The sequence below is a fragment of the Epinephelus fuscoguttatus genome, linkage group LG19 (genome assembly GCF_011397635.1).
Source record: "Epinephelus fuscoguttatus linkage group LG19, E.fuscoguttatus.final_Chr_v1".
Classification (NCBI taxonomy): domain Eukaryota; kingdom Metazoa; phylum Chordata; class Actinopteri; order Perciformes; family Serranidae; genus Epinephelus; species Epinephelus fuscoguttatus.
Genome location: NC_064770.1, coordinates 39465914 through 39481217, shown reverse-complemented (window position 1 = coordinate 39481217; position 15304 = coordinate 39465914). Strand labels below are relative to the sequence as shown.

The window sequence follows — 15304 nt, the reverse complement described above, 5'->3', positions numbered from 1 at the left end:
CACGTCTTTACATTAACTTTATATGTAATTCACTTGCGCACATTTTTATTTGCACCCAGTTAGAAGATTAGATTAGATTAGATTAGATAGAACTTTATTAATCCCTTGGGAAGACTCCCTCAGGGAAATTAAGAGCACAGAACACAACATAACAGTAAAATTCTACTTTAGTGCAACATTAATGACACTAATGACTTATTTCATTTTTGTTGTTCTGATAGTCATGTGTTTTTACTGAAGTACGGTCATGGAATATTGTTTAATTGCTACTTCAACAGTGCCAATAAATAAAGAACAATCCCTTAGTGAGGTTTACCACATATTTAAATGTCTTCAGGTGAATGGGATTTTTTTCACCACCACTTACTTCTCCTCTGCATGTTCCCGAGTAGAAACAGGTGTCATTCCCCTTTAATTCTCCACCATCTCGGGACATTGCAGCCCCCCTCCTCTGATAAGTAAAGAACAGTCCCTTAGTAAAGTTTACCACACATTTAAGTAGCTTTATGTGGATGTTGTTTTTTTTCCCCACCACCTTGCCTTTGCACATTGCCAGGGATAAACAGGTGTCATTCCCTTTTAATTCTCTGGCTCTTGTGATTATTGTGAATACCTTCTCTCCTCTGATAAGTAAAGAACAGTCCCTAATTTAAGATTACCAAAAATTTAGGTAGCTTTATGTGAATGTTTTGTTCCCACCGCTTATTTTCTCCTCAGCATGTTCCCGGGTATAAACGGGTGTCACTCCCCTTTAGTTCAGCGAGGTCCCACGATAATGCTACCCTTCCTCTGATAAATAAAGAACAGTCCCTAAGAAAAGTTCCAATTATATTTGAGTAGCTTAATGTGAATGTTTCCCCGCCACCTCTCCTCTGCATGTTGTTCCCGGGTATAACAGGGTGTCATTCCCTTTAATCTACTGGCTCTGTGGATTATGCAACCGCTGTCCTCTGATAAATAAAGAACTGTCCCTCAGCAAACTGTACCAACAATTACACTTAAGTAGCTTTATGTGAATGTTTATTCCCATCACTTATTTACATTCTGCATGTTGATGCTGGGTATAAACAGGTGTCATTCCCCTTTAATTCTCTAGCTCTGGGGATTATGCAACCGCTGTCCTCTGATAAATAAAGAACAGTCTCTAAAGTAAGTTCATCACAAATTTAAGTAGCTGTATGTGAATGTTTACCCACCACCTCTCCTCTGCATGTTGATGTCGGGTATAAACACGTGTCATTTCCCTTCAATTCAGTGGCCCTGGGGATTATGCAGCCGCCCTCCTGTGATAAATAAAGAACAGTCCCTCAGCAAACTGTAACAACAATTATACTTAAGTAGCTTTATGTAAATGTTTATTCCCATCACTCATTTACATTCTGCATGTTGATGCAGGGTATAAGTGGGTGTCATTCCCCTTTAATCTATTGGCTCTGGGGATTATGCAACAGCTGTCCTCTGATAAATAAAGAACAGTCCTTAAACTAAGTTCATAACATACTCCAGTAGCTGTATGTGAATGTTTTGCCCACCACCTCTCCTCTGCATGTTGTTGCCGGGTATAAACGGGTGTCATTCCCCTTTAATTCCCCGGGCCTCCGGGATTATGCAACCCCGGTGCAGGGCCGCCGTCGGGCCGGTAGAGGGCGCAGCGGAGCCTGCTAATGAAGCAGCTGAGCGGCGGCAGCTCTGCTTCTCCTGACCCGCATTCACCCGTACTGTACAGGCGGGGGGGAGGACCGAGCACACAGCGCTAATAAACGCCGTAGAGTTCCCGTGCAGACCGTGGCCATGGCTCTGGCAGTCCCTGACAGACACGGCGCTCCCGTCTCCTCACACCTCACAGCGGACTGAACGGGGGGCTAACACCGGGAGAAGCGTTAGCTCCGCCGGCTGGCACGGTTGTTAACCGGCTGGACTCGCGTCTATCTCTGTTGGTTCTGCTTTTTATTTTTCTCTTCACGTGTTAATCCGGCTGTTGTTTCCTCACGGGGCTTTATGTTGACGGCACAGGAGGCGGTTCTGTACCACAAGTCGAGCATTGGTGAGTGTCACTTTGTTCATATAGGAGCTGATCAGCTTCTTTATGGGGCGGCGGTGCAACGTGAGTGCTGTCCTCATGTCAACCCGGCCGCTGCTGTGCGCCGGCCTGCTCACTCTCACTCTACTGTACGTACAGGTTAATGCAAAGCTGCCCGCGCACCGGGCTGCAGCTCCGTGTGAGCCGTCTGCAGCCCGTCCTGCGCGACTGCCATATGCTTCCCTCTCTGTCGGTGTGTTGACGCACCTGGGTCAGGTAGGGCTCCAGAGTGCACGGTGGAGATGGTTGCAATAAGAAACTGTTAACCTACACTCTGCCCTATATGGCTGTGCAGCCCGGGCGCGTGAGAGATGTTATCCAAGAGGAATCGTGAAGGTACAGAGATAGGGCTCTGTGCCAACATATAGGCAGTCTATAGGCTGCTGTGTACACTTATATATGTGGCCTCTGATATGCTGCCGTGCGCATTCCTTTGCTGTGACATATCCGAGTCGGTCTGTGTGTACAAGTGTGGCAAAGTATGCCAGAAATGCTCCTGCAGACCTGATATGAATCATGCATGTGTTACAGGACAGCATCAGATATGTCATGTTGGGTCCCAGCCTATAGCTGTGGTGCTAATGTGTGACACCATGGATTGAGTTACATGACAGGCTGCCAGGAGTCTCTGCATTGTGTTCATGTGTGGCTGCTTTAACTGCACGCTTATTTCTGTGTGTCCAGGATGAGGGCAGCAGCATCATCGTCTGCTTCAGTGGAGGACCGTCAGATGAGTCTTTGTGGGGCCCGAGCTGCAGGTCAGGACACCCTGGGTTAAGGTAGGTGACCGGGACACACATCAGCCCCGGGCGGTGGGCCCAGCTGGTGGGTCAAGTTTGTAGAAGACACTTTATTTTAAGTCCAGTGAATGTGCAGCACAGAGTGAAGAGTGAATAACAGATAGCTGCTTATCAGCTGGGCGGCACGGTGGCACAGTGGTTAGCATTATCACCTCACAGCAAGAGGGTTCGTGGTTTGAATCCCAGGGTGGGTGAGCCCTTCCGTGTGGAGTTTGCATGTTCTCCCCGTGTCAGCGTGGGTTTCCTCCAGGTGCTCCAGCTTCCTCCCACAGTCCAAAAACATGCAGGTTAATTGGTGACTCTAAATTATCTGCAGGTTTGAGGTCTCTTTGTGTCAGCCCTGCGATGCTCTGGTGACCCTGCCTCTCGCTCGGTGTCAGCTGGGGTGGCCCCCGCGACCCCCCACAGGATAAGCGGTTACAGAAAGTGAATGAATATTTAACAGAGACAGCTCGATGACAGGGCCAGATGCATGTGTGATCAAACTGTGAGACCTTTAACTAACGACTAAGGTGAAATCTGGACCAGTGGGGAACCGCTGGCCGAGGAGGGTGTGTACGGAGATTGGCAAGTGAGCACTTATGTCTGCAGCTCCTTATATGTGGAGTCCTCTGCAGAAAAGTTGCACTCATTGGTCCCTCTGGACCGTTTAAAAGCTCCACTGCTGGATTTTTGTGCGTGATCATGATACCTCAGCCCCAGGACGCTCCTGAAAAAGAGTGTTTTTCTGGTTAAATAAAGGTTAAATGAAAAATCAGAGCAGGGCTCAGGACACACTGTGAGTGCTGTCCTGCACTTACAGAAGGCTCACCTAAAATGTCACACTCACTAACAGTAAAGGTTTCTTCACCACACCATGTGCATCATGCACCACTTCCCGTTTCATACGACCCTCCTGTCACGCCACGTTTTGTTTCTGAGCAAATCACATTCAACTGGAGGAGACGTGACATTTTTTGCCGAGCCGTGACTCATTCGTCGCTCGTCTTTGAGAACATGCATGTGATGCTTTCATGTAGGAAATTTCCGGAGGAGCCGGACAGGAAGGAAAAATCTCGTCTAACCAGAACTGAGTGTGAAACAGGAACCAAAAATAATATTTCCCTGGAGTGCAGAGAGCAGGCGCACATAAAATTACCCAGGAAGCACTCACCTTGTTTACAAGAGTTTCCCCCAGTAACCCAGTTATGATTTTGGCAGCCGGTGGTTTTTATTAGTTTTCAGCAGCCTTCCAAAGATATATTAGTGTTTATGAGTCGCTGCATCAGTGTTTTCTTGGAAGGAAGGCAGTTTTCTGAGTGGGCGTTATTTTCTTTAGGAAAGCAAAGCTTAATGCAATGAAGCCAAAAAAGGTTCTGTAAATGCCAACCGCATTTCATAAAAAAAACAACCATGTGTTCGTGCTCTGACAGAAATCACTGTGAGAAAAAGAACTACTAGAACAACAAACCAAAGAAAGTAAAAATCCTGCATGTATGTGTGTGTGTGTGTGTGTGTGTATACATACAGAGCTATAATCTCCGCCCGCAGCCAGACGTGACCTCTTTTGACGTCCGTTCCTAACACCCCCCTCCCCCTCCCCTCCATTTTCCCATAGCTCATTGCTGCAAGGCAGCGTCCTGGTTTTCTGAGGTTGAGGCTTAATGTATAGTGAGCAGGGAGGAGGAGGAGGAGGAGGAGGAGGGGGAGGAGACAGGAAGAAAACCAGTCTCTCGCCCCCTGCCTGCCTCAGTCTGAGGGAAACCAGTTACATAACAGGGGCTGTGGAGGCAGCGCTGCCCCAGTCCCCGAGGTCCCACAGCACGGTGATGTCACAGACATGTAGTGCGGAGCGGGGGAGGGGCTTTGACTCATCCATCCAGTTTGTACTGAGCTTGGTATTCAACTTGACATGAGTGTCCACATGTAACCTGTAACATACTTAACATGTAACCTGTTTACAACATTGTTATTGTTGAGGTGACGGATTGATTAAATAAATAAATAATAATAATAATGATAGCGATGATAATTTGCTGCACATTTGTTGATACAAACAAAATTAAAACATTGATTCTTCTGCATCATTTGGCCACACCAACGTAAATAATTATTTTCATAACATAATAACTGTAGATTATTTTTTATGTATTTAAAGCTACAGTTGGTAACTTTTATAAAAAATGAATTTTGTCATATTTTCTGAAACTGTCAGCACATCCACACGAGAGCTGGACAGTACGTCCTGAAAATTATATCACTATATTTTTAGGTTATGTCTCAATACACAATATACATTTCATTATTTTTAAATCTCCTCAAAGGCACTTCATTTATAACTGTTTATCTATTTCTTTTCTTTTTTTTGTTTAACGTAGAACGATACGTTCTATCATAAATATTACATTTGGCAAACTTGTGTCTTTTTCTGTACTTGTATGAGAGATCACCTTTAAGGGTACTTTTGATCTTTGACTTAATATTTTCCATATTTCTGGTACAAAAATATGGAAAATATTAAGTCAAAGATCAAAAGTACCCTTAAAGGTGATGCCGTAGCAGCTCGCCCCCCCGTTAATCAATTACAGCGGCTCCACCGTCAAGAGGAGCGGCACGACAACCCCCGTCTGTCGCGCGACAACTCTCTATTTTATGCGGCTCTTCTATTTTTGTCGCGCTATGCTCCCCTATGCGACCCTCCAGCAGATAAAAACTACATGAAATAGTGTGCTAAACGAGCGCAATGTGTTTTTAAATGAATAAACCATTATCAGAGGTGATATGTGATGATTTGTTTTCATGCATTTACCCACGTTTAAAGCGAGTAGATGACAAACAGTACAGTAAACTTGTAGATAACTCAAATATATGTAATAACTTAGGTGGGAAATGCTTTAACATTTCATGCGATGCTACGCTGACGTGATGCTTACGTTTGCAGCTGGTGGAGCCAGAAATACTGTCAGAGATTAAAAGTTAACAGTTTAAATCAGGTTTCTGTAATTTAGTTGAGTTTATATCCGTCAGAGTGCAGCACAGAGGAGCAGTGGTTTAACACTGTGTGAGCCTCCAGCTGGACTCTGTGTGTCTCTGTACAGCTTTAAATGTTCTCCCAGTGTCTGCTCTGGTTTCCTCCAGGTGCTCTGGTTTCCTCCCACACTCCACTGACGTGTCACTCAGGTGAACTGGCAGCTCTGAAGCACCCATAGGTGTGAGTGTCAGTGTGCATTGTCGTCTATTTTTAGAGATGTGAGCGGTGAGTTTACGAGTCTGTGAATGGTTGCTGCCCTCGCTGGTCGGCACCAGAAATACAGAATGGCTGTTTAACAGTCAGACACGTTTCCTAAAGGTTTATTTTCCTCTCAGTCAATGATGTCAGTTAACTTTTGTTCAGTGAGTGTACAAGGTACAGTCTCTGCTAGTTTAATGCACACAGGCTTTGTCAAAGTAAACTCAGAAAACACTTGGTCTTTAGCTTTACTTCCTGATGTTTAGGCAACAAAAGCATGTGTGAAAAAAACACCATGGTTTGGCTTTAAAGTCTCTGATGTAATGTCACGTCAGGTGACACAGGTCATGTGACGCACATCAGTCGAGTTGCATGCTACACACACACTGCCACACTATGTTGTAGGGCTGCAGTGGTGTGAGATTTTCACTGTAAGAGATCTGTCTCAGAAAAAAGGAATGAAAATGATTTTTTGGTTAAACAAACGTTTTATTACTTTATTTAAAACTTAAACTGTTTTTTAAGAATGGAAGTTTGTGTAAAAAGTCTCTCCTTTCCAAAATAACTTAAATCAAGTGGAGATTTTCTGTCCAGTTGAATTTCTTTTTAGTATTGTAAGCAGTGCTGGGTAAGGGTTACTTTAAAAGTAATCAAAGTACGTTACTGCATTACTTTCTAAAAAAGTAACCTGTTACTTTACTGCGTTACTCCCTGAGTAAAGTAACTCAATTACTTTAAAAGTACTTCCAACGTTACTCCTGAGTAAAGTAACTCAGTTACTTTAAAAGTACTTCCAATGTTACTCCCTGAGTAAAGTAACTCAGTTACTTTAAAAGTACTTTCAATGTTACTCCTGAGTAAAGTAACTCAGTTACTTTAAAAGTACTTCCAACGTTACTCCCTGAGTAAAGTAACTCAGTTACTTTAAAAGTACTTCCAATGTTACTCCCTGAGTAAAGTAACTCAGTTACTTTAAAAGTACTTCCAACGTTACTCCTGAGTAAAGTAACTCAGTTACTTTAAAAGTACTTCCAATGTTACTCCCTGAGTAAAGTAACTCAGTTACTTTAAAAGTACTTCCAATGTTACTCCTGAGTAAAGTAACTCAGTTACTTTAAAAGTACTTCCAATGTTACTCCCTGAGTAAAGTAACTCAGTTACTTTAAAAGTACTTCCAATGTTACTCCTGAGTAAAGTAACTCAATTACTTTAAAAGTACTTCCAATGTTACTCCCTGAGTAAAGTGACTCAGTTACTTTAAAAGTACTTTCAATGTTACTCCTGAGTAAAGTAACTCAGTTACTTTAAAAGTACTTCCAATGTTACTCCTGAGTAAAGTAACTCAGTTACTTTAAAAGTACTTCCAATGTTACTCCCTGAGTAAAGTAACTCAGTTACTTTAAAAGTACTTCCAATGTTACTCCTGAGTAAAGTAACTCAAGCACTTTAAAAGTACTTCCAATGTTACTCCTGAGTAAAGTAACTCAAGCACTTTAAAAGTACTTCCAATGTTACTCCTGAGTAAAGTAACTCAATCACTTTAAAAGTACTTTTGAGTGTTCTACATTTCCTATTGGCCAATGGACCACAGGGTGCTAAGCCCACACTTTTTTGTCTCCAAAATTAAAGTTATGGACCACTTGCCCTTCACTGAGATCCAGTTCTCCCATCACAGCCGTCACTTTGACCAGTAGAAACACAGAACGATCTGCTGCCGTAGACAACTGTGTGACAACAACACCCCAGCATTTTTAATATTTCCTCTAGGGATGTTACCACACAGAGTAAAAGGGGGAAATGATGGTGTGAAACAGCAGAGGCACTTTGTCAACCCGCTGAGTTAACGTTACTGTCATTAGCATCAAGCTAGCAAACAATGGCACATCCTCACGGTCGGACATAAAGTAATAACATTAACAAATAGCGGCGGGGCTTTTACTCACCACAACTGCAGAGGCTCCCAGCTTCATTTGAAACAGACTACATTATAGACGGTCCGTTATTCATTAATCCATCTGTGTGTTTATATTTTTACTTTTTATCCGCTCCGTTGTCTTTGTAAAGTTAACATATCGCACCATCATTTCAAACTCAACACTTGTTTCAAATTAAAAGCCCCTTATAACCTCGGCTGAGAGAATCCCTCCATTTTCTAAATAGGCTTTTATTCTGAAACATTTGTCAGAACTTCCTGTGGAAGATACAGTAGCTTGACAGTTTACGTATGGAGCTTCAAATGTAGCTCCTGCCATCTGCTGACGCTTTTAGGTGACTACAACAACATGTCGGCTGGCACATGAACACACACAGTGACTCAAATAATAGTGAAAGTGATAAAAATAGGACAAGAATAACCTGATGACATCACACACGCCGTGAAAGACGCCCGGGGATAATTGGTGAGTACCAGCGTGTAGCGTGTACCAGGCATAATGCAAGTGCTGAGTCTGAAATATGTCTGTCAGAGAGTCCTACTCCACCTGTTCAGACTCCACCGTAGACAACGGCAGCATTTCTCCGACCACGTAGCGAGCCACAAGCTCCGTGGCTTCTTTCAGACTGATAGGTTTAACGTTATCTCCGTTATTAGAACCAAACGACGGCCGTTGCTGTTTCAGAGCTGAAGGACCAGCGTTCTAAAAGTAACGGAAGTAACTGATGCCTTGTTTGAAAATGTACTTAAGTATTTGATTACTCAAACAGCAAACTAACGCGTTAGGTTACTTGTTACTGCAAAAAGTAATCAAAGTACTCTAACTCTAATCTTACTTTGTAACGCGTTATACCATATACCACTTTTTCCCGCCTATTTCCAGTGATCATCAAGTCTCTTCTGTCGTGGAATTAACATCATATTATACATACAGACTCTTATCGTGACGGCCCACCAGCAGATGGAAACATGAAATACTCTTCAGTGTCTGTAATATTTATTCTTTGTGCAAATTATTGCTGCATGATTTGATAAAAATGTGCGATTGTGAGTGGACAATATTGTGATTTGCGATTCCAGCACATGAACGGGCCATAGCACAACACAGCAGCGTGTCAAGTGGCCGAACCTGAGCAACATTTTGCTCAATTTTTCATTTGTTAATGTTATGGAGTCCGTGATTTCCCCGTGACACTTACAGATGTTTGCGTAACTGTGCTTGGATGTTGTTTATGAAGCTCTGGTGTCTTTCAGTTGACTCTTTGTCTCATTCTTCCTACTTCTCTCTGTGCTGTCTCAAGTGCTGATATCGATTGGTTGCGTTGACGTGGTGACTTTAACTTTTAAACTTTTACACAGCACATCTTTCTGTTAAATGTCGCCGTACCTGAATCCAAAGTATCGCCATGTGATAGACGTTGCGTTTTTTTCGCCACCAACTCAGCCCATTCATGGTCGTGCTCATGCTCTTCTTCAGCGTCTGTGTTGGTCACTGCTGCATGCCGGCTGGTCACCTGACCATACGTGCTGCACACAGCAGGACAACTTGTGGGCGTGATGTCAACAAACTCCACACACTACAGGAGAGGCAGTCACGTCCACAGACACACACCTCAACATTTATTTACATTAAATTGCAAATTGCAGCCTTTTATGTGGTTATGTGATCGCACAGCCTGACATCGCGATAGAAATTGTGCAGCACTAGTGCAAATCGAAAGAAAAAGCACGTTGGCAGATTCTGGTAGTTCATTTTAAAGCCGATATCATATTATCGTGCATCCTTAACAAGCATGGTTCATAACACACACTCCTCCGCCCATCCACTTCAGTTTCCCCTGACAGATACTGTGTAATTAGGCAAAGCTTGTCTTCTCTGTCGTGCTCCAGGTCACGCCTATTTAGTCACATTTTGTGACCATGGAGCACCACTGCAATTTGCAAATATCGTCAGTATATGAACTGGAGAGCTGTTAGTTCATTTTAAAGCCAATATTGGCAGAAAGTGATGACGTACCGATATCATCCTGCATCCCTACACCGTATACCTTGAAACTGGTGCACCGTTAGAAATTTGCTGATGACTTTAAGTCTTTGTCTCACTCCTGAGTGACGCCCTGGTGCTGCTTCGCTGCTGGAGAATTATCATTATTATTACTGTTATTACCGTACTTTGATGGGGTTTTTTTTTTTCATTTTTATTTTCTTTTCTATTTATTTATTTTCCTCTTCCCCCATCCTTTCACCTGTCAGACCTGTAGAGTGTAGACACAGACACACGACAGCCAACACAACCTTGTCCCCTGACAACACTTCATTTACTGGCCTGTATTCACTGTTGTTTTTTGTTTGTGTTTTGTTTTGTCTTGCAGTAGAATAAAAGAACGAATGTGAGCAGGTGAATGAGAGAATAAGAGACAGATAAAGAATTGCATGGTAAAGAGATAAAGAGAGAAGTTACCACCCGGTGAGTGAACATACTGTACATAATAATACCTGACTGAGTACAATATAAAACAGGCTGTACTGCTCTGACACACACACACACACACACACACACACACACACAGAGGGTATCAGAGAAGAGCCTCGAGGGCTCCTCCTCGGTACCAGCGTCTGAGGAATGTTCTGTTCTTTTCTGTGGAGGCAGGAACATCTTTATTAAATACACAGACTCCAGTGTTCAACACCAGATCGAGGCACGCATCTCCCACACACAAAATTAAACACCAGTAAGCCGCGACGATTCTCCCTCCATCTGACAGGAAATGAGAGAGAAGGTCTTAAATCGGCTGAGAATCACCGTGTTGTTTCAGGACCATGACACGGAGCTTTAATTCAGTTTTAATGTTGTTACTGCTGCGATGTGAAGGAGCACGGGCTCTAAACATGACATTTACAGTTGTGGGAAGACGAGTGTTTTATTGCAGAGGTCCCGTTACGTGTGTTTGGGAACATTATTAATCAGAAAATTGTAATGTTCTCAATAGTTTGATTAGATTAGATGAGGAACATTCCTCGGTTAAAGTGGAACATTTTCTCCCTGAGGCCGATTGTTTGTCCTCGCTATGTAAACTTTTTACCTCTGTGCTCTGACGCTGAGCCCTGTGTTTTTAGATTTCATCATGTTTTAGCTCTGCTGTGATTTTTATTGTTGGCTCTTTAAAGGCACCGTCAGCCGGTCCATCGGCACGCCACTTTAGCCAAACACCCCGCCAATTGTCGGATGGATTGTCATGGCGTTCTGTGCAGACAGTCCTGAGAGGGTTTGGGGGGGCCTGCTTCCTCTTCGCTGGCTTATTTCCAAAGTTGTTGTTTTTATTTTTCTTTCCACATTCGCAGCCACCACCAGTTCTCCAACCACAGCAAATGGAACAAACACTAAAATATTCATAACATCCATCAAGATTATTCAGGGCTGGATATACTTTTTATTTCTGTGTACATGCAGGTTGAGTGTAACTTTTAAAAAACAATTTTTATGCCTCAGCACCAGCGACAGCCGTGGCTGGAGGGGTTATGTTTTTGGGTTGTTTGTCCCATCCTTGTGAACACGATATCTCAAGGACACCTCAGGGGTATTTCTTTAAATTTGGCACAAATGCCCACTCGGGCTCAGTGATAAACTGATTGGTTGTTAGCGGACATACGTCAAAGTTCGAGGTCACTGGGACCTGGTTTGTCTCATTCTTGTAAATGTGGTATCTCAAGAACACCTCAAGGGAATCTCTTTAAATTTGACACAAACGTCCACTTGGACTCAACACTAAGCTGATTGGATTTTGGTGGTCAAAGGTCAAGGTCAGTGTGACCTCTGATTCATTCTTGTGAACATGATTCTCAAGAACATCTTTAGGGCATTTCTTGAAATTCGACACAAACATTCTCTTGAACTCAAGGATTAACTGATTGGATTTTGGTGGTCAAAGGTCAAGATCACCGTTACCTTGCGTCACATTGACCTTGACCAGAATTGGTGACCTCATCTTAGGTGTCCACCTTGAAACTTTGGAGGTTGTATAGATCTTCTGTGTGTGAAGTGCCATGTTACCAAGGCAAAGCTTTCGACCGAAAGAATGAGGTCACAGATACAAGTGGTCGAAATGAGTTTCCTCTGTAGGGTGTCTGGGCTCAGCCTTAGAGATAGGGGGACGAGTCAGACATCTGGAGTAGAGCCGCTGCTCCTGCGCATCAAAAGGAGTCAGTTGAGGTGATTCGGGCATCTGATCAAGATCCTCCTGGGCGCACGTCCCACTGGGAGGAGGCCTCGGGGCAGACCCAGAACACGCTGTAGAGATTACATATCTCGTCTGGCCTGGGAACGCCTCGGGGTCCTCCAGGAGGAGCTGGGAAGCGTCGCTGAGGAGAGGGACGTCTGGAATACTTCGCTCAGTCTGCTGCCCCCGCGACTCGGCCCAGATAAACGGTTGAAAATGGATGGATGGATTTTAGCACCAGTATCTGATAGAAACCCCAAAAATACCAACCTTTAGTAAAAACATTTCTCTCTTTCTGCTTACAAGTTGAAAGAATTGCCTTGTAAGTATTTTTTTCCGTGAAGAAAACATTTAGCTGATGTAGAGGTGCCCTCCCTGCCCACCACAGAGGGATCCACTGTGTCCGTCAGTAATGTGGGATAAAGGCAGGATAATATAAAGCGGATTCAAACAGAGCCTGTTATCTTGAAAACTGGCCAATGACCTAAAGACATTGAGGTCGGGAACAAGGCAGAGAAGAAAACATAAACCCTTTGCGTCTGGCTGTCTGCCTCCTGTTATGACAGTAATAATTGATTTTTTGGCTACTTGGTTGTGAACGACAACATCGAAGCTGGAGGACAGTCAAACCAAAATAATACGTTACAACATGATAAAACTTGGTGTGAGGCCGAGGGTGAGAACTCTCTGTGGAGTCGACACTGTGCTCTTCTGTTCACATTACACACTGCTGATAAAAAAAGCAGTGCAGCTCTAAATCTCTGTATATGCACAACGGTTAAGTACCAAAAGCTGGCATCAAATGTCTGGTCAGATTTATAATATTGTTTACACGTTCTTTAGTCAATTATTCAGGTATGTAACCACACTAGAATCAACCCTGTTGGTTCTTTTGTACCATTTGGTATTTTTATGTCTCGGCGCCAGCGATGGCCGTGACCGGAGGCATCATGCTTTTCAGTTGTCAGACTGTCCCATTCTCGTGAGCGCAGTGTCTCAAGAATTCCTCAAGGGAGTTGTTTTTTTTTCCTTCTTCTAAATTTGGCACAAATGTCCACTTGATAGATAGACTGATAGACTTGATAGACTTTGAAGATAAGCTGATTAGGTTCTGGTGTTCAAAGTGTTTAGAATTTGGTGGTCAAAGGTCAGGGTCACTGTGACCTCACATCCATCCATGAATGTGATACCTCAAGAAGGCCTTTACAGAATTCTCTCAAATTTGGCACAGATGTCTACTTTGACTCAAGAATTAACTGATTGCATCTCGCTGGTCAAGGGTTAATGTGACCTCGCCCTTTGTGTTCTTGTAAATGCAATGTCTCAAGAACACCTTGAGGGAATTTCCTCAAATTTGGCACGAACGTCACTTGGGTCAAGGCTTATATGATTACAATTTTAAATTAACTTAAATTTGGCACAAATGTCCACTTGGGTCAAGGCTTAAATGATTACAATTTTAAATTAACTTAAATTTGGCACAAACGTCCACTTGGACTTAAAGATAAAGTGAGTAGAATTTGGTGTTTCGAGGTCACGTTGACTTTGCATCTCTTCCCATTTGCATGAATGTGATACCTTGGGAACACCTTGACGGAATTTCCTCGAATTTGGCACAAACGTCCACTTGGACTCAAGGATGAACTGTTAAAGTTTTGGTGGTCCAAGGTCACTATGACCTAGCATCTGTCTAGTTCTTGTGAATGGAATATTGCAAGAACACCTTTCACAACAATTTTTTCAAATTTGGCACAAACGTCTACTTTGACTCAAGGATGAACTTGAAGCAACATGTTTTCACAGACATGGATGTAAAGTGTAACTGCTAAGTTTGCGGAGGGCTACAATCACGAGGCAGTATTTCTTGTTAAAATAGGAAATGAGACAAGAATAAGAAATAATTTTTCTTTTTCTTTTATCAGCCTCGTGTCTCATTGACGACGCACAGTCTTTTATTGATAAGAGACTTAGAAGAGCGAAGCAGGATCAGCATTGTGCTGTTGGGTTTGTTTTGGTACCTCAGACATCGCAAACACGATACTAATCTTTATAATTGTTTGTCCAGGTGTCACACTCAATATCTCACACACTCCTGATGAAATTAGTGCAAACCTGGAGGAGATGATTCCTCTCATCAATGTGTTTCCATGTGTTTAAATTACAGTGATTGGCCCACAGGGGGCATCACGTCAATCATTTGTTTGTTTATCCACGTGTCATCCCAGAGACGCCGCTGATCAGATTTTAATTAATCTCATCTCGCTGGATGTGACGGAGCGAGCTGGCAGGCATTTACCAAAAAAATAAAAGAAACCAAACCAAAGGGGAAACACAGAGGAGGGGTGTTCTCACGAGTGATTTCCCTGATGTTTAAACTTGGACTAGTTGACTTGTCTAAAACTAAGAAAACACTTAAAAGCATTACAGATTGGGCACATTGTAATCTATAAGGTCAAACATTGTCTGACAAGATATTGCATATCTTATAAGAACCATTTGAAATCACATTTTTCAATAACCAAATCCTATTTTCAGCTCCTCTGAGATGTGTGGCAGTTTGCATCATACATTATGAACACTGCACATTATTCTGCACAACACGACAACAGGTCACTGGATGACAGTTAATGGGAAATTTTGGTAATTTTGAACCTAAACCCTTTTTGTTTTCGCGTCCAAGTTCTTCATGGAGGCGATTTTTGACACTGATCCAGTATTGAAGGAGAGAGAGCGAAACAGGCTGCAGTAAGGTCACTGTGAGCAGCTGTGCACCGTCAATGTACGTCCAATAAAAGTTTGTTTTTGCCATTCAGGCTCTTGTTACAAGAAGTGTCCGTTAACAGTATGGAAAGGATCTCTACAGAGGGATGAAATGTTGCTCCTTACCTTTCTCTGACCCTGATTTCATGTCCAACTGTTGCTAAAGGAGAAGTCTTGGAATGTTTTACATGTTGAAATCAGCTACCGTAAAATTCGGTGTATAAGTCGCACTTTTTTTCCCTTTTTTTCCATCTGAAAAGTTGGGTGTGGGTTATAGACCGGTGCGACCTATAGACCAAGGTAAAT

General features: G+C 43.0%; 1 protein-coding gene across 3 annotated transcripts in view; it reads left to right on the top strand.

Moving 5' to 3' along the window:
• The first annotated feature begins 1659 nt into the window (after nucleotides 1-1659).
• LOC125879295 (thyroid hormone receptor alpha) overlaps nucleotides 1660-15304 on the top strand; it is a 170676-nt gene continuing 157031 nt past the window's right edge. For 2 of the 3 annotated variants that reach the window (XM_049561096.1, XM_049561094.1), the window contains exons 1-2: nucleotides 1660-2044; nucleotides 2765-2859. The gene's annotated coding sequence lies outside the window, so the exon portion shown is untranslated. Of the gene's footprint in view, nucleotides 2045-2764; nucleotides 2860-10415; nucleotides 10489-15304 lie in introns of those variants that run through there. The other variant, XM_049561095.1, reaches the window with a different exon arrangement.